Raw genomic sequence first — 22,199 nt, 5'->3', positions numbered from 1 at the left:
GCGAGCAGTACGTTTGCTTCCCAGCAGTCACCAACACAAACAATAACAACAACCGCACCAACAGGATCTGATTCATCAGACACAAGCAAAAAAATAGCTGCTTGGTTTCTACAGAAAGGGATGGGGAAGTCCGTTGCTGTCGCAAAGCAAAAAGAGGACGAGCAAACCAGAGCACCAATGAACATTGAGCGGATGGTCCAGGCCTATCTGGATGATACAACAGAGGTGTTCATGGAGCAAAGCCCATTGGTGTATTGGTATAGGACAAGAAGCCAATGGCCAGTGCTCAGAAGGCTGGCAATAAAGTATCTAGCTTGCCCTGTTGCAAGTGTCTCTTCTGAGCGTGTGTTCAGTGCTGCTGGTGCCATTATGACTGTGAGAAGGACCAGTCTCTCGCCCAAAAGCGTGGAGAGGTTAACCATGATAGAAATGAATCAGCACTTGATACCACCAGACTACAAAGTCTGTGAATCAGAGCTGGAAGAGGAGAGCGAGTCGGAAGAAATAAGTAGTGGGTTACAGGACCTACTTCTGTCAGAAGAACTACCAGGGTTTGAGGAGGGGCTCCTCTTCCCTGACTACTAGGCTTGGAAATTGTTACATTCTCCCTTCCTTTATTTCTCCCTTCCTTATTTGTGTGTATCTGTCTTTCTGACTCAAACTTGAAAACCAACACCATCTTCCTTTCTCTTTTAATTACCTATTGGAGTTGTACATCTGAGCATTTACTGTGCACTCCACTCATCAGAGTCCTGCTCCATCTTCCTGACTCACCCTAAATACATTTCCATCTTGCCATACTTTGGACGGAGATGGACAATAGTGCAATAATGTAGCCTCTAACAGTCCCTCCATAACAAGTGAAACGTATGTGACTACAGCCATCTTCTGTGTTGTTTCCAATCTGAAATGCATCACTGTCTTAAGGCTACACCTCTGTCTGCAGGCATACACAATTCTTTAATGTCAGAACTTGAGCAGGGCTCCAAAATTAAAGTAAACTCGTCATCACTTTCAGAAGGCTCTGCTGCATCTGTGATCTGACAGCCACAAAGAAGAGAAAGACAGGTATATGAAATAAATGATGCCATACATTGCATTGGCTGCTTGCTGACTCAGAGCAAATGTGCATGAAGTAGAAGTATACTAGTAGTTTCAAAGTGCGTGTGTCTCAAGTGATGGTCAATGTTTCCATGTTGTTTAATAATATGTATCCAATTGTACTCCTACTACTGCAGGTGCAGTCTGGACTTAATCGTAGTCACTCACTACAGACTTAGTTGCTGTTTTTGGTCTGTTGGAGAACACGTACACGTGCCACACCAGATGATGATGATGATGACCACCATACCATCTTTGCACGCTGTCAGTCACTTTGATCAGAGATGATTGATGGAATATGTTCAGGAAGTGGAATACAAGGTAAACACACAACCAATCAACAAGTAGCACAGCATACCTAGGCTACATGTGTGTGCAGTGGTGGAATGGAATAGTGGTATGATTGACTGATATTGGCGCATTGATTTACATTAATCACTTGTTTTGGAAATACTAGGTTGAAGTATATGCCTTTTGCCTGAAACTCTGAAAAATGTAGGTAAATGAAGTCTAGGCCACAGACTCACGTCCCGATGTTGTGGTGTGGCCCTGTAACTGTTCCTTGCTGGCTCCTATCTTGTTGTTCTTTTCGATGACTGCTGTGCAACTAGAAGAGTAGAGTTAATCAATGTATCAAGCAGCGTCATTCTGAAAATCTTCTCGCTCACGAGTCTTGTCTTTTTTGCACTACACCGTAATTGATTTTTATGTTTTCATTCCGTTAACTTGTTTTATAATACCCCATTTCTTCTTTCATCAACACTTATAGGCTGGCCTTTCACCCAGCGCTATTATACGTGGAGCAACAACTCACACTTGCCTTACCAATCCTCCTCATCATCATCCTTCCAGAGGCACCCAAGAATGATATAATCAATCAATCAGTCACAACAGTGTCCATGGAAGGGAGGAAAAAATGAATGATGAGATGCAACTACACATTTGGCCCTGGATAATACATTAACTTTAGTATCATTTTCATATTTTTCTTTGATTCTTTTTTCCTCTTCGTTTATTTTACGCTTGTGTTTGGTAATTGATTGTTCACTTAAAATATCTCAATTTTGTTTGCTAGCTTTCAGCCCGCTACATCAGGTATTACGGTTTCTCACAGGGCATACAGCCTAGGCAAAAGTCATATCATATCATAAGAAATACTTCCTTTGAATTGTGTAGTAGTAGTTAAGTAATTACCACTTATTATTAACCATCAAGTTAATAATAAACCTTCATCGTGCATCCATTTCGTTGTTCTTAATTGACTTTACATTTATTGTAAAGTCAATTAAGGATCAGCAATCATCGTCTTCATTGTTTTGATTTTGTTGTCTCCATGCGTACTGTTTTTCTTTGTCAAACCTTTCCCCAAACCCCCGTTCCCATCCATTCATCACACCCTAACCCTCTTCCCCCGGGCTGTGTGGTTTTATATTGAGGTGTGATGTTACTACATTAAATCTACAGCAACAATTGATCACACGCTTGCTGGGGCAGATGTGGTGAAACTATCAAACCAACACTAATGAAATCAAATGTCAACGAGGCAGGGCAAGGATCTTCTTCTGCTTGCCCATCCAAGCTCACTTTATGTAATAGTGTACAAGGCAATTAATTTCCCAAAGTGACCCAACGAATAAATGTAAATCATTGCTGGCATTGATTGAATTTAATTTTAGAGCATTTACGTTTACGATTTGTATTGTGTTTTAATGACTCCAACGCATCTACAGTTATCTTCTTCTACTTTTTCAGTCCCAACACCATTGATTTCTTTGAGTTCGTTTAGCAGTTGCAATATTGTTTGTATTTTTTGTCCGTATTATGTACTGTAATTTTCTACTTCTCTCACATTCTTTCTCAGGCAAATGACTGTCTCTTTTTTTTTGTTTTTCAATGCTAGTGCCAGTGTCTAGGAGTCTAGTCTACTACAACCACAGCATATTCTCCGTTGTCTTGGGAAACCATGCAGCCCTTGTGGTGCCAAACGTAATCATCATCAATCCCAGGTAAGAAGAGAAGTTTGCTGGGAGGTATAATGGAGGAGAGGCTGGTAGTACTAATAGGACAAATATAACTGAGTGAGGGGCACAGCATCTATCTGTTTGCATGTTACACATGTGGTCAATTAATAAAGTATTTCAATCAAACACTGGCCGCTGCCCAGCATCTAGAGTAAACCTTGTGATGCACAACAGTAACCCCACCACAAAACAACATCATATCATATGTGTAAGTTGAAAATAAATAACATTTATTCATGTATAAAAATATCCTCCTATCCCACCCCTATCCCCACCCTAACCCCAACCAATGTCCAAGTCCAAAGAATGTCCCACAAAAATAACCCCAACACCCAATTCCAACCCACCAACAAAAGTATTAAAAAAGGGGCAAATCAACAGGGTCCGGGTCCATTACAATTGGCGGGCTTTAAGGTGTTTGTCCACAATGATCTTTACGCGCTCCTCTAATTGGTCCTCCAGCTTGGTCACCCGGAGGAGAATTTTTTGCCGAAATGCACGGCACCTACATTTGCATCCATGCTGTGTGGGGGTGGCAGATGTTAAATGCCTGCGGTGAGCGGCTGCCTGGCCGCGGCGCCATACTCCTGCAGGCGGAGCCTTACTGGGGCCAGACGCATTGGAAGAGGTAGCAGCGGCTGCCGCCGCCTCTTCCTCCTCCTCCTCAGCCTCAGCCACCAGCTTGTGGTACTCCTCCACAATGGCCTGCAGTTTCCTTTGCCGGGCCCTGGCTGCCAACTCCTTCTGCGATGGTTTTGAGGAAGGAGTATGAGTATCTATAAAAAAAGAAACAGAATTGTAACTGAAACTCTTCATAATTAATTCAACAGTACATTGTGGCATAGTAGCACTACCAAGCACAGTACATACAATTGGTGTCAACTTTTAGTATCTATCTAATCAGTCCTCCTGCTTCCCCTGCCTGTAGCATTTGTTGAAGTTTTTTCAGCCAATTATACTTGCCCTAGTACTGGGTGGCCTTGAGTACACATAAGAACAAAAGTCTTTTTTGTATCTCCTTTTATTTTTTCAAAGTAAGACTCTGCTTCCAGTGACAGTCTTCACCTATGATGAATACAAATACATTTAGGGGGTATCCACGCATTAAAAGTAAATGTCTATCATTCTTTATTATCCGCTTAGCTGGTTTAACTTTCACCAGCAATCACCCATGCATCCACTCCTTCCTTGCCTTGGGTTTCATTGACACAAACTCCGCTCATGATTCTTGCTATCCACTGTATCCATGCACCCATATTCTTTTGCCCAACCAGGCCTGCATTTTCTTTGACCTTCCAGTTCTACCCATCCTTTAACAACCCATGCATCCGATTTATATCAGCCATGTGAATGAACCTTCCAAAGTATCCTTCTATGGTAGTTAGTCTTATTATTACATCTCTTTAGTCCTTCCTCCTTCCACCCTAGTTCACTTCTTTCCCTTTTTGTTCAACACATCCCTCAAGGTCATCTGATCTGACTTTTAGTCTTCTCCATAAGTTTTACAGCTGAGTTGGAGTCTGATGGAAGAGGCCTTGTTTACTCAACTCAAACTGGTAATGCTACAAAGGGAGTCTTCTTCAACCATTGTATATTGTCCAGTACAACTTCAAAGTCATACTTTCTTAATAGGTCTCATAGCACAGTGATGAAAAAAATGTCCCCCTTCCACCTAGTACTGCAAATAAGTAATGAATATTACTTACCACCGCCCACCGCTGAAGTTTCCTCCCCCACTGATGCTCCTGCAGATGCCGCAGCCTCTGTCCCCTCCTGGATGGCAATCGCATTGCCGCTGGCCTCGTCGGCACTGGTGGTTGGTAGTGATTGTGCACCTATAAAAGCAAGTACACCTCCCCCTATTTTACTAGTTGTACTTTTTTCACCAGGAAGGAAGATTGAAAAAACAGTTACGTACAACATGAATCTTTCTGACAGTGTAACTAGTACAAATTGCGTCCTAATGTGCAGCAGTCACATTAGACAGAGTTTAGTTTTAATTTATTAGATGGTCCCTAGGGTCATCTAATCTACTCCTACTCTAGTCTTTGGAAAGTTAGCCTGAGCCATATAACCATTTTTAGATCCGGGTCTACCGCTTTGCCCATGTTACCTCGCAGCTTGTTGCACAGTAAGAAAGACACCATTGAGGCCACATGAGTGTTGCATACAATTGACAAACCAGTATTGTTAGTCCCTTTTGCTTATCCATAATGTTGCACTTTTTGCCATGACTGCTAAAAACTGGCATAGTTGTATTCACTGTCTAACGTGCAACATTTTTCTCATAGGCAGATGAGAAGAGAAGATTGCCTTCTACAAAACAAGGGATTTGCAGAGCTTTCGAAAGATGCATGTGTAACCACTAACAGTATACGTTCAACGGTAAGAGGTCTCCCACAATTCACACATTTCTCTATCGTGCACTAGATGTACAAAATGTACAGTATTTAATCTTCTTCATTTTGCATGGTGGAGCAGGATGTTTTTCATGGAAATACTTACAAGTTACAACAATACAAAGCTTGTTATTAAAAAAATAAAGTTTTTGAACTTGCACATAGACTCAGTGGTATATTTTCAGTTTCTGGGGTGTTGTGGACTGAAACGAGTGAGTGAGCGAAAGGGTCTTCTTCTGTTCTGGCCTGGGTTGTGTAAAATCATTGGGTATATATATCTAACTATCTTCGTGTGGGGGTCGGGAGTGGGACAAATGACTATGACTGAGACACTTAGGTAAACTAGACGGTCATTGGATTATGGGTTCTTCTGACTGAGTTCTGTGACCAGGGTGTAAGGTCCAACCTCCCTATCGCCAACATCAGCAACATCCTATTTTCTTGTGCATAGTTCTGTATGTGATTGTGTATGTGCAGAGAATAATAACCACAACAGTAGTAGAAGTATACTAACTGAACAAAAATTAGTAGGCAAACATCTGGTTGTGCAATTTTGTTGGTGGGAATTGACAAAGACTGGAGATTACAGAGGACAACGCAAAAGACAGGAGTGGACCCAGTGGCTACAGCTATCCTATCACAGTTTTATTCAAAAGAATACCTAAACTAAAGAGTGGCCAACAGGGCAAGCTTAGCTACACACAGTCTAATAGTAGTAGCACAAAGAGTCTTGGGGCAGAGGCAGTTTGAAGGGACTGAAAGTCAGGGATGGCATTGGATGGTTACCCAAAATTTGGAAAACAAATTTAAGACCAAAGAAGGTTTTGCTAACATTGAATTAGGAAGGAGGGTTAATAGGTTGGAAAAAATAAGGTGCGTTAAAAAGTTAGGGAAATATATTTGTTAATAATATAAACACTGTAGGACTTACTGGGGCCAGCAGCAGGATCCTCGGTAGAGGAGCGCTCCTCTTGTGGTTGTCCCGCCAACTCAGGCCCCGTCTTCTTGCCCTTGGGTCGTGCTGATCATGTAAGAAATAATAAAGAAAGAGAAACATTAAGTGCTGTGAAACAAAGACCTCATTCAAAAATCCTCTCAAACATTTTAGGGAACAACAATTCCAATAAAATTGACTTTGAAGTATAAATGACTACTGGCTTGCAAGATCCACAGACCGTCTACCTATAGAACAGTAATCAAATGTGCCATAAACATTCTGATTACAGAATACTAACAAAGCCAGTACCACCTGACCTACACCACCTATTCAAGAATCCAGACGGGCCAATTGTTCAGTAAGTCAGCATTTCAATTTTATTTTTGCCTGCAAACATGCATAGATGATGAGATGGAGAACACATGCATAAATTTGTACATACATGTAATTGTTGGTTGCTTGCGTCAGAACTGCTACTGACTCACCTGACCATGCTATTGCTGTGCTAAGCCTAACACTCAGTAAACAAACTCAAACCGGTTCTATGGAGGGGTGGGGTAAATAAGAACTAACTAAGCATTCAGTGACAGAGGAGGCGTCATGCAGACCGTAAAAAAATATGAACTAATACTATCCATCCACCACTATTTCACTAAAGGACAATGTAAGGACGAGACTCTAGCAATAGCATCAACTAACTTCAGTTCTCTAAAAACTCTAACATCAATAATCAGCAGCCCAAGCTAGCGCTAAGGTACAAACCAGTAAGAAAAGTGGCGAACAGCACCTGTGTCATACAATAACAGAAGAATTTTAGACGGAATTGATCTGCAATGTAACTAAGCGCACCAGTAACCGTGTTACTTATTCGTCCAAGAATTATACACAATACTTATAGTACTATAATATATATTAAATTATTAATATTACTAGCTACTCACCAAGCCCCACGACTTCAACACCTATCAGGTCCAACAGGTCCTGCTCCCTGTCCAGAATGTCTGCCCACCGGTGGGCCAGCTGCTGGTGGGTGCGCCGGATTTCCGAGCGACGGTAGACTGCCCGGCGCACATTCGCCCACCGGCGGTGACGCTCCTCTCGAAGGTAACCGGACCCAGGCCTGCCGCCTGCTGCCAAGGTCAAGGGGAGGTGGCGCTGGATGAAAAAAACCAGGGCAGCCACCTCCGCCTCCCCGAAAAGATTCCGGGTCTGCACCCCTGCAGGTCGTATTCTGCCGCAAGGCAGCCAGCTCTTGGGCGCAGGCGCCTTGCCCTTCAAGCCGGTTCTGCTGCTCCCCTTTGCCATGGTTCTGGGGTGGAGGTGGAGGTGGAAAATAAAAGTTAGAACAAAAGGAAAAAAAGTTAGGGGGAAAAATAAATAAGTAAAATAAAACAGTAAAAAATCTAAAAAAAAAGGTGGAAAAGTAGAAATAAAATGCAAAATATAAACTTAGGGACAGAGAGAGATAGATGAGAAGTAAAAAAAAGTAAGAAAAACTGTGAAAATAGGTAAAGATTGAACAGATATATAAGGTGGATAGAAAACTAGGCCCAGAACCATAGCATAGAGTATGAAAAACAAGATGGCCGCGCCCATCGCGACCATGTGGGTAAGTTCGCGCGAGATTTCACGCGAACACGCACTTTGTCAGTGTGAACAAGTAGTTGTGTTCCCGAACAAGACGTGCACCGCGCGAACGCGTTATTCGCGACCGGAAGAGGAAGTAGGGGACGCGGGCGGGCGGGACAATTGAAAAACCAAGATGGCCGCGCCCATAGCCCACCACATGGATAAGGTCACACGCTACAATCCCCCGAACACGCAGACAGCACCCCAAACACGCACTACGCGCTCCTGAGCATGAAAAACGGCTGGCGAACTGGACCAGCAAGCTACTACGCAAGCTCCCGAAGCTACGCAAAGCTCGCCTAGTGCGAGAACGGCTTCGCGTAGCTTCGCGTAGCTTCGCGTAGCGCGACTATGCATACTACGCCCACCCTTAGTAACCACACACTCATCACCAGCAGGCTCGACTGTGGCAATCCACTCTACGTCAGCATAACCCAGAAACAGCTCAAGAACCTACAGAATGTCCAAAATACCACGGCCAGACCGGTCCTCTACATCACCCACCTCAGCCACATCCCTAACAACTCCACTGACTCCCAATCAACAAGAGAGCCACTTTCAAGCTCCTCACTCATGCTTACAAAACCCTGCATGACGAAGGACCAGAATACTTGAATCACTGCCTCACATTCCATATACCCACCAAACAACTCCAATCCTCCCAACTCGCCCTCCCTTCCATCCCCAGGATCCATAAGACCAGAACCGGAGGAAGATCTTTCTCCTACCTCACCTCCAAGACATGGAACACCCTTTCCCTGCACCTCAGGCAATCAGCGTCACTGACCTAATTCAGGAAGGACCTCAAGATCTGAAATTTTTTAATGATCCTCCACCATTCCTGCCAGCAGACCCCCTTGCCCAGCGCCTTGAGATCCTTACAGGTGAGTAGCCACGCTTTACAAGCCTCTGATTGATTGATTGTTTTGAAAATGACATAAACTACTGTAGAGTGGCATACAGTATAATTGATTTTTGTAGAGTGGAGTGGTGTGCAGTACAGTACAGTCATGTAGTATGTAAGACAGCGGATTCGCATACAGTGTTATAGTGTAAAATGTCATTGAGTGGCACAGAGTGGAGTGGCATACAGTGGAGTAGTGCAGTAGACAAGAGTACTGCGTCAGAGTAGAGTGGAGTAAAGTGGGGTGCAGTGGCATAAAATGATTTGCGTACAGTGTTGTATAGTGGTCTAGAGTATCGGAGAGTAGAGTGGAGTAGAGGGTTGTATAGTGGCATACAATATAGTACTGTGTTGAACAGTGGAGTGAAGGGGTATAGACAGGAGTAAAGTGTCAGAGAGTGACATACAGCGTAGTAGAGTGGTGCTGCATAGAGTACAATAGTGTGTGAAACAGTAGCGCTGCGTGCAGTAGATTGTTGTATAGTAGCGTAGAGTGAGGTAAAGTCTTCAACAGTACAGTGGAGTCGAGTGTAGTGGTAAATAGTAGTATGGAGTAAATACAGTGTATTTGATTGTCATAGAGAGGCATGGAGTGAAGTAACTGGTGTAGCGTAGATACTAAACTGTTAGCAGTTGTAGTGGTGTCTCATACAATAGAGCTGAGTGCTTTGATGTATAGAAAAGTGTTCTGATAGTGGAATAGATTGTTGTATATTGGAGTGTATGAGCATGGAGTGGAGTAAGAGGTGGACAGTGGATTGTACAGGGATAGAGTGAAGTAGAATGTGCAATGATGTGTGCTAGACTTTTATGGATTGGAGTTATAGAGTGGAGGAGAATGTCATACAATGGAGTAGCATAGAGCAGATTTGGTGTAGAGTGTACTTGTGTAGCATACAGTGGAATGGAATACAGTGGAATACTGCATGGAGTGGTGTACAGTGAGTGGAGTGGGATCCAGTGGATTAGTGTAGAGTGGGGTAGCATACATTGAAGTGGCATAGAATAGAGTTGAGGAAAGTGTTACAAATTGGAATGGTGTGTCATACAGTAGAGCGGAATGTGGTGTCGTCCAGTGTTGGAAACTGTCGTAGAGTGGAGTAGAATGTTGTATAATTGAGTGTATGGGCATAAAGTTGAGTGCAAATTTAGACAGCATAGTGTACAGTGATACAGTAGAATAAAGTCAAGTAAGTGTCATTGAATGAAGTAGAGGTTTGTAGAGTGGAGTTATATAGAGTGAAGGAGAGCAGACAGTAGTGGTGCAGAGTTGTGAAGTGTACAGTGGAGTGGCACAAAGTGGAATAGTGTAGAGAGGAGTGGAGTATAGTTGAGTGGCATAGAATGTAATAGCGTATAGTGTAGTAGAGTACAATGAGTGGATTAAAGTGTATTAGCATACAGTGTAGTCACAACACAGTGCATGTTAGAATGGCAAGTTATAGATAGTGTTGTCTGGTTAGTGAGCTGATAAGAGTGTGCAACAAGGTCCAATGCTCATAATAATTTAAAGGTGGTGCATAAAATGTGCCCTGGTGAAAATGGTCTCTTAGACTGATGTTGAGGTAGTATGATACAGCATTGTCAGGGTTCAATAGGCCTCTCAGGAATCCAAGACTTGAGGCTACTGCACCTGCTGCACCAATGGTAACTTTGCGGCTGATCCCACGCTTGACATTGACACACCAGAAATTTAAAACAGCTGACACGTAGGGCATTCTAGTCTGCTGTAACTAGAGAAGATTTATAAATGCCAATGCAGACCAGTCCCTGTTTATTTAATCGTAGAACTAGGAAAGAATTACTCTAGTTATTGCTTTCCGAATGATCAAGAGAATATTCTTGTAGATTAAAAATGAAACGACAAAAGCAAGAGTTCATCTTCTAGCAAAGAGGTGGGTATGCCCATGTGGGAAGGAGGAGCAGACCACAGCCAGGAAGGAACTACAAGCGAGAGACTAAGGGGAGGGAAATCTTGCCTTGTTATTTTCAGCAATATGGGCCAGATGTAGGAGCCTTAATACCGGTCGGAAACGGCCGATTTCGGCCGTTTCCGACCGGTATTTGGCTTTTGAGATGTAGGGGGCATTTTATTTACAGAATCGGTATATTTACCGATTCGGTAAATATACAGAATCAGTAAAATACCGAATCGGTAAATTTACCGATTCTGTAGATTAAGATGTAGGTGGCACTGTAGTCAGTGCCACAGGCCCTCACCGAATCGTTATTTACCATGGAATACTATTCCATGGTAAATAACGAATTCCAGTGTACATGCACATCTGTGCATGTACACCTGTACACCTGTGCCATGTGGCACACAGACATGCCCTAAGGGCAGAAACAGGGGTGCAACAGGGTGTCAAAGTGACACCCTGTCACCCTTGCAAAATCTGTAATTTTACTGATTCTGTAATTACAGATTCGGTATTTGCCATTGATTCCTATAGGCTTCAAGGCCCATAGGAATCAATGGCAAATACCGATTCTGTAATTACAGAATCGGTAATTACCGAATCTTACAGATTCTGTATTTTTACCGAATATTTTACCTACATAGCAATTACCGAATAGTGAATACCGAATCTGTAAAATTCGGTATTTACCATTCGGTAAATTGCTATTACCTACATCTAGGCCTATAGCCCGTCACAGCACAGAAGATGTTTTCTGCTTAAAGCTTTCTTACTCAGTGATCATAGCTGCCACTATTTCAATTGGTTTTATGTGTGACACATTTTAAAGCCATACGTGTGACACTTTGAGTGGCACTTTATCATGAATGGAATAGAGCAGTTATAACTCTGACATATTATGAACATGGGATAATAGTCACATAGCACAAAAATATGACTTAAACATTGCTTTAAATCTGGACAGAAAGTAAAGCGCTCTTAACACCAAGAAGAGCTAAAGGTGACAATCATCCAAAGGCACAGGGCAAATTGTCAGCTATGTCATGACTTGTCACTTTCCCATCAAGCCCTTTATGCACAAGAACACCAACACACACACACGCACATTTTCAAATATTTCAATTTGTTATGTTTAGTTTACTTTTGACTGATTTGACTGATTGTGCAGTGCTTGTATACACCAATTTGTTATCAGCGAAACCACTATAAAATAGTACTTAAATAGCACAAAAGATGTCAACCAACCCTAGAATTCACAGAATGAATTATGTTGGTAAATCACTGCTCTGGACTGGAATAGGCATTTCACAATAGCATCACATTGAGGCTCAGTATCAAAATTATTCATTCTTTTGAGTTTGGATGGCTGGAGCTTACAATAGTTCCTGCAAGGAACCTTATAATTATGAACAGCTTCTGTCAGTAAGTACTTCACCTACCGAGCTTCCTTACCACAAATGGATATTGGATCCTGCTCCTGCCTCCCAGCTGAACATCCTCCCCCAACCCCTACTTAATGGGGCAGCGCGCAGTGGGCAAGCCACTGGTACACCACAGGCACGTCCATCCGCACCTTCACCAACCTCCAGACCCCGGCAGCAACCCCCAGTCCACCGGGCGCCAGCACACACAAACCACTGAGCTGCATTCTTATCAACGTACACTCCCTGTACAGACACACCCTAGAAATCTGAGACCTCCTCAACACTCACTCGCCTGACGTCGCCTTCCTCACAGATAACTGAGCCAAAGCCATCTCCACACCCAAAATAGCAACTGCCATCTCCGATGGATAGAAGATTCTGAGAAAAGACTGCCCCACCCAACCAGGAGTGGCCTTTCCGTCATCTACAAAAGCTACCTCCGATTGACAACCACCGCCTCACGTGACTCCTTGCCCCCCATGAAACACATCCACTTCCAGATCCAGACAAACCACAGAACAGTGCTATGCAGAACACTTGCCTACAGACCACCTGGCTCCTGCACCTAGTTCACCAACGTAATTGCTGACCTCATCGTAACCCACGCCCTCACAGACAACATACTACTCAGAGACCTGAACTTCCACCTGCACAACCACAGTGATCCCCAACACCACTGCCCTCCAAGAGAACCTCACCAACATAGGGCTGAATCAACTTGTCTCCGCCCCCATGCACACAGGTCGACACACACTCAACCTCATCTTCTCAGGAGGATACAATATCTTCTTCAGCCACAACATGGAATTGCTCTGGACTGACCACAACTGCATCCGTTTTTCCTTTATTAAACCCACCAAACACAAGCATGCGTGTCGCCTCTTAGGCAGAATCTAGAACAAAGTCTCAGAAGAATACCTCACTCCGTCCCCCACCTGCACTCCACCCCAACTATGACAGACAACAACAACGCGGCAAGCAACTTACACCAATAGATCACCAACTGCACCAACACACTCACCCCCTCCAGAATACCACAAGACTGCACATCAAGAAAGCTAACTAGTTCACCACAGCACTCCAAGAACACAAGCGCTCCTGCTGAAGACTGGAAAAGATGCTGAGAAACAGCAAAACTCTGGAAACAAGCTCCGCCTACAAAACAGCTACAACGGCACACCACCAACTCCTCAAATCCACAAAGAAAAACTTCCTCCAAGACAATATCCTCTCCAGTGCCCATAACTCCAAGGAACTATTCACCATCATACAGGAATTTGCCAAACTCAACAGTGAAACTACTGACGTTCTTCTCTCCCAAGACCTTTGCAAAAGACTCAGCTCTTTCTTTCACCTCAAGATCAAGATGATCTACAACAACTTAGACAACCATGACCTCTGCACCGCTTCACCCCGAGCAACGCCACCCAACAGACCCTTCTTACCTGGATCCTACTCACGACAGAAGACCATGAAAAGCAACTACTCCGGAGCACCTTCTAACCCCTGCCCACCACACATCTTCTACAGGGCTACCACTGCCATCACACCCGAGCTATGTCAAACCATCAACTGCTCCATCAAGACCGCCACATTCCCTGACAATTGGAAGCGCACCGAAGTCAACCCCCTCCTAAAGAAGCCCTCTGCAGATCCGTTGGACCTCAAGAACTTCAGGCCCAACCCACTGCTCCCTTTCGCAGCCAACGTCATGGAAAAGGCTGCCAACGCCCAGCTAGCACACTTCATCTAAAACAACAACATCCTAAATGTTGTACTGCAAAAGTACAGTAGCTTATTTATAAATTATAAATGATATGGCAGGGGAGGACCATGTTATGTGAGATAGCTGACTAAATTATACAGCAAAAACAGATAAAAAAATTTGCGAAATAGCGGATCAATATACAATGGTATTTCTTCATTATTGCGTCCTTTTTACACTATCTGGGCAAAGGATGCACCTCATTAGAACCTGTAAAAAAAAAAATGCAGCAATATTTAACGCCTCGTCAGGGCAGAGGTAATCAGCGCTATATATCAATAATCAGCAGAAAGGTGCGAATAAACTTTTACTATAGGGCAATACATTTTGCCCCCTTTTAGTAACTTTTGATGCATTCTAGTTAGAAACGATTTTTTTCAAAATCGGAAGATTACGCAGCCGATGAAGTTTATTTAGCAAATGCAGAAGTATGCTGGAAAAGCCACAGCCACAAGCCTGCCCTGATTACACTCCCCAAAGTCAACTGCCTGCAGCGCCTCGTTGTGCTCCCAGGAGCTAGTTTAATCTGCGTGATTTAGCATCTGTGCGGTGATGCGGACACCAGCAGTAAAATGCATTACTTTAATTGCTGATGTGTGGTACTTGGCAGAACTGAGTAAATGCGGCGGAGGATGAAACGCAGCCACAACTCCATGCCAACAATGAACACTAGTGGAGCTATCTCAAAATACAACAAAACGTGCGTTCAGCTCTGTAAGAAATTGGGCTGTTGGTTGACTGGGTTCTGAACCTTGGTCAAGCAGCAACTGCAATCCTTATTAGGGAGAGGAACCTGTGCTCAACCACCTGCTAGTTTGGTACAGAGCAGTGAGGCTTAACTTAGCGGCTATGTGTAAAGTATTATTATCTACTTAGACAACCATGACCTCTGCACCGCTTCAACCCCGAGCAACGCCACCCAACAGACCCTTCTTACCTGGATCCTACTCATGACAGAAGACCATGAAAAGCAACTACTCCGGAGCACCTTCTGACCCCTGCCCACCACACATCTTTTACAGGGCCACCACTGCCATTACACCCGAGCTATGTTGAACCATCAACTGCTCCCACAAGACCGCCACCCTCCCTGACAATTGGAAGCGCACCGAAGTCGACCCCCTCCTACAGAAGCCCTCTGCAGATCCGTCGGACCTCAAGAACTTTAGGCCTAACCCACTGCTCCCTTTTACAGTCAACGTCATTGAAAAGGCTGCCAACACCCAGCTAGCACACTTCATCTAAAACAACAACATCCTGCACACCTCTCAATCAGGATTCCGCAGCAACTACAGCACCAAGACTGCCCCCTCGCCTCCACAGATGACATCTGCACCCTACTTGACCAAGGCCAAAAGGCAGCCCTCATCCTCCTGGACCTATCAGCAGCCTTCGACACCGTCTCCCACCGCACACTAGCCACCAGACTCCATGATGCCGATGTCCAAGGAAAGGCCCTAGACTGGTTACGATCATTCCTCACAGGCAGAACACAGAGAATAAGTGTCTCGCCCTTCCTCTCAGATCTGATGGGGAGTACCCCAAGTATACTCCCTCGGCTCCACCTTCTTCAATGTCTACATGGCCCCCCTTGCAACCATCATCAGAAACCATGGGCTCAACATTGTCTCTAACACCGATGACATTCAGCTCATCCTCTCCCTCACCAAGGAACCCGACATCACCAAGCACAACTTCCAAGAAGGGATGAACGCTGCTGCAACCTGAATGAGGAACAGCTGCCCGAAACTCAACTTGGAGAAAGCAGAAGTCCTCATCCTCGGCTCCACCCCCTCAGCATGGGACGACACCTGGTGGCCCATCACCCTCGGAAACTCACCCACCCCAAAGGACCATGCACGTAACCTCAACATCATACTAAACTCATCACTCATGATGAATCGCCAGATCAACACTATCCCCTCTGCATGCTTCAACACCATACTCCAGGAAAATGGTCACTCATACACTCATCACCAGCAGGCTGGACTATGGCAACGCTCTCTACACCGCGATCAACAAAAAACTCTTCCACAAACTTCAGACCGTGCAGAACGCCGCAGCCAGACTAATCCTTGATATTCCACAGCACAACCCCAACACCTCAGCAAATTCCACTGGCTCCACGTCAAAGAATAACCTTCAAGCAGCTCACACATGCCTTGAAGGCCCACCACAACATCAGAACCCAATACCTCAATGACTGCATTTCCTTCATGCCCCCAAGAGAAACCACCGCTCAGCCGACCTCACCCTAGCCACCGTCCCATGCTTCTACAGGACCAGAGCAGGTGGAAGGTGCTTCTCTTACCTCGCAGCCAAGACCTGGAACGATCTCCGCCTTCACCTCAGGGGAGGCCCGACACTGCACCAATCCAGGAAGAGCCTCAAGACCTGGCTCTTCAAATGATCCCGACGGAGATGCTCACACCCACCTCTCAGCGATTTGAGACCCTAATGGGTGAGAAGTGTGCTCTACAAAACTCTGATTGATAATTGATTGATTGATTGATTGATTGATTGATTGAATGACTGTAAAACAGGATACAATCCCCAAATATATTTCTCAAGTGACAGGAATTAAAGATAATCTTTCTGAAACAGAGGGATACTGAGATGAAGGAATACAGACAGAGATGTCTATTTTACTCTCCGAGAAATAACATACTTTCGATGAAAACTCTACACATTCAGCATTATAAGTCCAAAAGTAATATGTGTTTTCTTGCATTAGAATTTTTGGGGGCTTTGCATCACACCCCAGTTTAAAAGTACCACCTAATTGCCCTGAATTCCCATACAAGGTGTTTTTTCAACCTGCCTATAAAATGGCCGGGTCATTTAATTATATTTTACCTTTTATGAAGAACGTAGGCTGTGCCGAATGCAGCGTGGCCTCGGGGGCGGAGGTTGCTGAAAAGTACCGACTGCTGCTGCTCGCACACAGGAGCCTCGGGGGTAAGTTTGAGTCCAGCCGCTGCCAGGCAGGGGGTGACACTGCTTGTCCTGCAGGTTAAACTGGGAAACGAGGCTTCTTACGGTTCTTTTTGTTCAGCAAAGCGTCTTTGCCTCCACGTGACTTCCCCTCAGAGGTTCAGAGCCGACAATACTTTGGTGCTGCCAAGCACACGTGTTCCAAAACAGCCCTGCGCAGCCCTCCTTTTAAGTGCGACGCCGACGCCCCAAGCAACAAGCTTGGAACAGGTCTGGCCGAGGGCGCCGGATTCACCCGAGGCTGAGCCCTGTTTGCTCATCTGTTGTTAATCCGTGAATCTGGATTCACTTGGCACCGAGGGCCACCTGAAGGCAGCGGTTTCATACTTTTTTTGCAAAAGTACAGCATCGTATTTATAAATTATAAATTAGATGGCAGGCGAGGACCATGTTATGCAAGATAGCTGACTAAATTATACAGCAAAAACAGGCAATATATGCGCAATAGCGGATCAATATACGATGGTATTACTTCATTATTGCGTCCTTTTTACACTATCTGGGCCAAGGATGCACCTCATTAGAACCTGTAAAAAAAATGTAGCAATATTCGACGCCTCGTCAGGGCAGAGGTAATAAAGCGTTATATATCAATAAGCAGCAGAAAGGTGCGAATAAACCTTCACTATAGGGCAATACATTTTGCCCCCTCTTAGTAACTTTTGATGCATTCTAGTTAGAAACTATTTTTTGTCAAAATCTGAGGATTATGCAGCCGATGAAGTGTATGTAGCAAATGCAGGAGTATGCCGGAAAAGCCACAGCCACAAGCCTGCCCTGAATACACTCCACAAAGTCAACTGCCTGCAGCGCCTCGTTGGGCTCCCAGGAGCTAGTTTAATCTGCGTGATTTAGCATCTTTGTGCGGTGAAACGGACACCAGCAGTAAAATGCATTAGTTCAATCCCTGAGGTGTGTTACTTGGCAGAACTGAGTGAATGCGGCGGAGGATGAAACGCAGCCACAACTCCATGCCAGCAATGAACTCTAGAGGAGCTATCTCAAAATACAACAAAACGTGCGTTCAGCTCTGTAAGGAATTGGGCTGTTGGTTGACTGGGCTGTGAACCCTGGTCAAGCAGCAACTGTAATCCTTATTAGGGAGAGGAACACGCCAACCCTAAAGTTACCTGTGCTCAACCACCTGGAAGTTTGGTACGGAGCAGTGAGGCTTAATTTAGCGGCAATGTGTTAAGTATTTATACAACACTTTAAACTGTAAAACAGTGAAAACAAAACACCAGAAGATACTACACCAAGTTAGAAAAACTGAGTGATTTATAATAAATAAAACAAGACCAAAATGAAAAATAAAATGCAATCAGTAGAGCCTGAGATGTCATTTTAAAGATTTCAGTGAAAATAATGCCAAAAAGCACAACATGTCGACTGAGGATATCTGGTTGCACTGAACTGGGAGAAAGTCACAAATTCAAGCTGACCGTGCTGGAACGTGAGGCAGCTACAGGGTCCCATATAGGCCTGTTGAACAAAGTTCCTTAAATCCCGGTTGTGGAGCGTTCCAAGGGTCTGTCCCGAAGATGCGATAGATAGATAGATAAATAAATAGATAGATAGATAGATAGATCAATAGATAGATAGATAGATAGATAGATAGATAGATAGATAGATAGATAGATAGATAGATAGATAGATAGATAGATAGATAGATAGATAGATAGATAGATAATGTTTATTGTACAGTTAATTAAAATCATTACAAAAAAATGCCGAAGACGCATCGCTCAGCCAAAGCGATACATCAGTTCTGAGATGTGAGGTGTTGAGGCTGTGTTGCAAGGTCCTGCATTGTCGTCGAGGATCCTGTCGACGAGGGCTTGTGATGCGAAGTCTGGCATCAAGGATGCGCAGCACTGGCAGGGCAATGCGTTGGTTCTGAGGAACTCCAAGACTACGATGGGGAGTCCAGCATCATCATCGAGGCTACCATCAAGAAGGGATTAGAAGGCCTGAGTCATAAGCTTTTAAAGGATTTGAGTTTTGACCCTTTGCTCAAACATGGAGCGTGTGGGGCTCTGCTGCAATTTTGAAATCTACCCCTGGAGTGGGTCAGTGCCCAGGGGTTGACTCAAGATTCATCAATAATTAATGAACTTAGGAGGGACTGTACATAGGGCGCCCTTCCCAGAGTTCCATGAAGCTTGGGGATGCCAACCATTGGCTGGCACATGCAGTTACATGGCCCAGGTCCCCATCTCGACAAAGTATCTCAACCGCAACAGTAGAGTCCAGGGCCTCATCTTATGACCCACTGCTAGAGAGCAGGAAGGGGAAGTGCCATTGTACAACCCCCAAAAGATAGCAGGCTCACCCCTGCTCTCCGTATTTGTGGGGGGGCCACTGTAAGAAAAGACTTGCCCGCATGGAGCGGGTAGGAGAAAATCCGTCAGCCAGCTCTCACGTCAGCAGTGAAAGGTGCTGGTCGGGTAAGGAGGCAGCTAGGGCAGTGTGGGCATGAGTTCCCCATTCTCCTCCCAATGAAAACACATGGCCAGGGGCCCAGGTGGGACCAGGCAACCCCATCTCAAGAGGAAAAAAAATGGTCTGGAAAGAGGAAAAAGGACGGACCACTAATCTAATATACATAACTCCTCGAAGGGAGCGACCCATAAAACCATGTGAGGATTAGAAAAGTGGTCATTTTGGATTTTGTGGTTGCCCTGGAATTCCTCACAACAGCAATGATGAGGCAAATAAAGGGGGAGGAGGGGCTAAAACTCCCAGCAATGTTGAGACAAATGGGGGGGCTAACACGACCAGCAATGTTGTGCCATAGAGGGGTGGCCGGCTAATAGTCCCAAGAACGTTGAGCCAAAGGAGGGGTGGGGGGCTAATATTCTCAGCAATGTTGAGCCAAATGGGGGGGTGGGGGGATAATACTCCCAGCAATGTTGAGATAAATGGGGGATAATACGCACAGCAATGTAGACACCAATTAGTGGGTGGGGGGCTAATACTCCCAGCCATGAAGCCCCAAATGAAGGGGTGGGGGTTATTGCTCCCAGCAATGTTAAGCCAAATGGGAGGGGTTAATACTCACAGCAATGTAGACATAAATTGGTGGGTGGGGGGCTAATACTTCCAGCCATGTAGCCCCAAATGTGGGAGTGGGGGGCTAACATTTCCAGCAATGTTGAGCCAAAGGGGGGTAATACTCCCAGCAATGTTGAGCCACATGGAGGGTTAATACTTGCAGCAATGTAGACACAGATTGGGGTGTGGGGGGTAATACTACCAGCCATGTATCCCCAAAGGGAGGGTGGGGGCTAACACTCCTAGCAAGGCTGAGCCAATGGGTAGGGTGGCAAGCTAATACTTCCAGCCATATATCCCTAAATGGGATGGTGGGGGCTAACACTACCAGCAAGGCTGAGCCAAAGATGGGGTTGTAGGCTATTACTCCCAGCAATGTTGCGCCAAAGGTGGGGCCATACTCACAGCAATGTAGACAAAAATTGGTGAGTAGGGGGCTAATACTCCCAGCCATGTAGCCCCAAATGGGAGGAGGGGGACTAACACTCCCAGCAATGTTCAGCCAAATGGAGGGTAATACAACAATGTAGACACAAATTGGTGGGTGGGGGCTAATGCTTCCAGCCATGTAGCCCTGAATTGGTGGGTGGTGGGCTAATACTCCCAGCAAGGTAGCACCAAAGGGGTATGGGGACTAATACTTCCAGCCATGTAGCCCCAAATGGGTGGGGCTAAAACTCCCAGCAATGTGTCCTTGAATATTGTAACTGGTGCTCATGAAAAATGCCTCAGTATCTCTCGGAGTAAACACCAAAAAACAAAAACCCCTAAAGTTATTTAGCAGGAAATGCATTTTCACACCAGGGCAGCAAATGTAATATAATAATAATAGGGAAACTTATAAAGCGCCTGGTTACGCACCCCAGCGTGTCCCCGCGCTATAGTGTCAACTTTAAGGAATGGGTAGAGTGGAGATGCTGCTGCTCAAGGAACTGTTAAAAAACCAATAAAGCCTCATCATCTAGTAAATGTTTCCTTCACAAATATGTGAAATACTTATGTGCTGCTGTGCAAACTGCAAACACGACAGACCAATCACCCACAGCAGCTCAAGAGCTGTATGTGTGTGTGGTGAAGCTGTCTCAGCCTGGGGTGACACACACAATGGGGGTCTGAAGCCCATTGAGCCCTATGGCGGATGAATCCAATCAGAAAGTGTTCTGTATAGGTTTGGATTTGCAATGTGGGCAATTGGGAAGTGCCCTTACAGAAGCAGTGTTATCTCACCCACCCACCCACCCATCACTGTCAGGTATGGCAGGTGCAGGGAGGTTGCGTGGTATGTAGAAGACTCGAAAGGATGCAAGTCTAATTTGGCCAATCTAACCTACCACCCACCCCCTTGAACAGCAGGAGTGTGCTATTTTGGAACGTCCCTTGCAAGGGAAATGCACAAAGGCAACAATGCTAGGGATGATCACGGAATGTGTGCCATTGACTTTTAGAGTGCCTAAGCATCACTGTGAATTCAATCCCACTCTGGTTCAATAGCATGTTGTGTATTTCAAATGAGTGAATGTCATCAACAGATAGGTACGGTCAGACCACTAAATACTGGGAGAAACAGGAATGTCCATAGCCACATTTATGTATGTATCACAAAGTGAATGGATGAGTCCACCACAAAACACAATAAAACATTGCAGAGCAACAGAAATAGCCATGGGTTGTGGGTCTCTCCAATCACTCAAGGTGGCCCAAGAGAGATACATTTACCTTTGTTCAAGTACAAGCTCATAGGCATCATTGAGACTGGGCAGACGGTTGTACAATCCATGAGTAGTCAATGTGGTAGGGTGCAGAATCACTTTGAGTATCTCTGGTACCAGCTAACGGGGTGCTGAACACTCCACATAGTGTCAGATCAAGTTCAGGACATTCAATCCAGTCAGGAATCATTAAACATCTACCATGAGTTCAGAGGGGTGAATGCATAGGCCACAAAACACTCTTAAGGATTCATGGATGGGTGCCTGACTACTGTGCATCTGTGTAAGGTGATCCATAATCAGCAACATCTAGGGGGCAGGACAAGAGTTGCCCAGACTTATC

General features: G+C 44.9%; 1 gene segment (V, D, J or C); it reads right to left on the bottom strand.

Annotated features, from left to right (window-relative positions):
- LOC147659150 (immunoglobulin heavy constant gamma 2-like) overlaps nucleotides 1-17,114 on the bottom strand; it is a 342,076-nt gene extending 324,962 nt beyond the window's left edge. The window contains exon 1 of the C gene segment in view: nucleotides 16,956-17,114.
- Nucleotides 17,115-22,199: the final 5,085 nt, after the last annotated feature.

The sequence above is a fragment of the Lissotriton vulgaris genome, unplaced genomic scaffold, assembly GCF_964263255.1.
Source record: "Lissotriton vulgaris unplaced genomic scaffold, aLisVul1.2 SCAFFOLD_1373, whole genome shotgun sequence".
Taxonomy (NCBI): Eukaryota; Metazoa; Chordata; class Amphibia; order Caudata; family Salamandridae; genus Lissotriton; species Lissotriton vulgaris.
Note: the sequence above shows the minus strand (reverse complement) of the source record. Positions and strands in the feature narration are given on the sequence as shown.